General features: G+C 33.9%; 1 pseudogene; it reads left to right on the top strand.

The window, feature by feature from the left end:
• Window positions 1-2,379: 2,379 nt before the first annotated feature.
• LOC120351721 lies at window positions 2,380-2,506 on the top strand (annotated as a pseudogene).
• The last annotated feature ends 336 nt before the right edge of the window (window positions 2,507-2,842 follow it).

Raw genomic sequence — 2,842 nt, 5'->3', positions numbered from 1 at the left:
TGGTCAAGTAGAGCGATATAATGGAATTATATGGAAAGCAATAACACTAGCTCTAAGATCACGAGGACTTGATTCAAATCGATGGGAGGAAGTGTTGCCTGATGCACTTCACTCTATTCGATCTCTTTTGTGTACTACAACAAATTGCACCCCTCATGAACGAATGTTCCTACACATGAGATCCTCAACAAATGGACAGTCACTACCATCTTGGCTAATGAGCCCAGGACCAGTTTGGCTGAAGAAAATGAACCGAAATTCAAAGCAAGATTCATCAGTAGAAGAAGTTGAATTGATTGAGGCAAACCCAGAGTATGCTCACATTCGTCGCCCTGATGGACAAGAGTCCACTGTGTCGCTCCGTCATCTTGCCCCTAGGATAACACGAAAATCTAGCCGGGTAGAATGATATGATAAACCATATGTTTTCGTTGTCATTGATTCATTCATAAATATCAAATGTTGTTGATCCGTTACTAGTAGAAAGTCATGTTCAATTTTATTTGATTAAAGCTCTACAAATGAAGAGTTTACTTATTTCACCAACGTACTCATATTTTATAGGTATAGTAAGGAACTCGGTATAATAGTAGTATTCGATTAACATTGTTGCTGTTTTCCTTGTCTTCCATTCCAAAATTCAGATGACGCAATCCTTTTCTAGCTCCGCAACGTTGCCAGATTGTTTTCAACAATGCAGGAATGTTTGTACCTTGGTTCTTATTTTGTACTGAAAGAAAATTTTGTTATCAATCAATCAATCATTTAGAATCACACAACTTACAGAAAAGTACCACAGGCTTATAAGCCCAAAACCTTAAAATAAAACAGTTATCATGGCGATTCTGCTGCTTAAGCCGCCATTTTGTCACACCGTTGAGTGGGAAGAGACTGTCTAGCTGGGCCAATGGCAGGCGTTCATGCCCTTGACCAATAGCAGTACACGCCCACTAGTATAAATTCTACTGCTCTTGTATTTAGTTTTAATTTATCGGAGATTGACAATGGTGTGTAATAACCGAAACCGGTCTTTCTAAGTATCAATGAATCTGTTGTTTTTGACAATTTCTTAGTCTTTTCCATTGATTGATTGATTGATTCTCTATCACAAATGACAATGCATTGCCAGGTCTTTTTTTATTATTATAATTCCATTCAATGTAGGAATGTGATAATTAACAGATTATTCAATTATTCTCATTTATAAGAATTCAATTCAATTTTTTATTGCCAAGATTCAACAACGTGACAAATCAAAGGTTAATAAATCAAACACTTATCATAAGAGAATAAAATAAAATTAGCTACCCAGAACTAAAAAACTAAAAATGGTTTCAGGCACCACCAGCAAAAAAAAGTATTTGACCGCTGGTGGGAGTCGCAAAAAAACCGATTCAAGATAAATACTGAAAATAATACAATACAAATTAAGTTGATGACAAGAAAAAACTATTTCATATAACTGCAAAAAACAGAGTAAAAGCGAATAAGATTTTCCAATAGGAAAAACTAAAACAAATCGAGATCAAATGAGAAATATGATTACCATTCAGGTCTCAGGAATTACAAAAAAATAAAAATAGAGATTGCTTTAAAAAATATATAAATATAGGCTATATATTACCACCATTCAGAATGTATCAATAAATCGTTAAGAAATATATTTTTCTCGATGGAACAATATATCATTGATCTTTTCTAAGAATGATGAACAGTTTATATTCATCAGAAATAGAATGTTTTTTACAAATTCATACAATTAACTTTATGGTGAGGGTAATTCTTATTATCAGGAAGAAAAAGTTTTGTGAGTTTTAAAAAAAAGATAGGTCTACTTTTTTGTATCCTGATATACTATAATATAATATTGACAAGAATGAGATAATTAGAAAGATTATTAATTGATAAAACTAATCAAGATTAATTATTGTTATCAGTTTTCCATTTTAAGCTCTGATAAGTGAAATTAAATCGAATGAGATGATGAGCTTCGGGAAGTAATACGATGACCGCAGACTGACGAGCAATCGACAGATTTCAGCTGACTCTGTTCCGAAATTGATTTCTGTGGTCCACCATCAGTCACTGTGGTCTAATCGTGGTCAGATCAATTGTCAATTTCAAAGTATTAACATTCGAGACTGGATTAGGACCGATTTCGTGATCAAAAATTGCCAGGGGTGGAAAGTTTAGAAACAATGCAAATAGCTGGGAAAATAATTTATTTTCTATCTATATTATTTAATCATTCAGAATTATTACAACTTACAGAATAATACCAAAGGCTTACACCCAAAACGGTACAATTCTTATTTTCACAACAATCCAAATATAACTAGGTTATGTGTCACTTCAACATTCTTCAATTACATACTCAATTTACTTACCTGGCGTGGGGGTTACCATTATCAAGAAGGCGGTTCCCCCAGGGCGAGGCCTTGGCATTGAACTGCGACTTTGGTAGACCCCTGCGAGTGCCCCAAATGTGGGCATCTCGGGCACACATAAAAATTTGTAGAGAAAACCGATTTGAGCTGCAAAATCAATGGAAATAATTGAGATGATGATCTATTCTTCGACTATTTGAATCTAAATTTTGAGAAGAAATAGTTTTGGGCTACAGAAGCAATAGATAAGCTAGGATAATAATTTATTTTCCAAATTTGAAGAAAAAAAGTTTTGGGCTACAGAAGCAATGGAAATAACTGCTATAATAATCTATTTTCCAAAAATTTTTATCAAAATTTGGGGAAAAAACAGTTTTGGGATAAAAGTATGTTTTTCTTGGGCTTATCTAGTCTCGGCCAATGACAGTAGAGCTCAACCTTCATTGGTCAACAGC

Source organism: Nilaparvata lugens, chromosome 5 (assembly GCF_014356525.2).
Source record: "Nilaparvata lugens isolate BPH chromosome 5, ASM1435652v1, whole genome shotgun sequence".
In the NCBI taxonomy this organism is placed as follows: Eukaryota; Metazoa; Arthropoda; class Insecta; order Hemiptera; family Delphacidae; genus Nilaparvata; species Nilaparvata lugens.
Note: the sequence above shows the minus strand (reverse complement) of the source record. Positions and strands in the feature narration are given on the sequence as shown.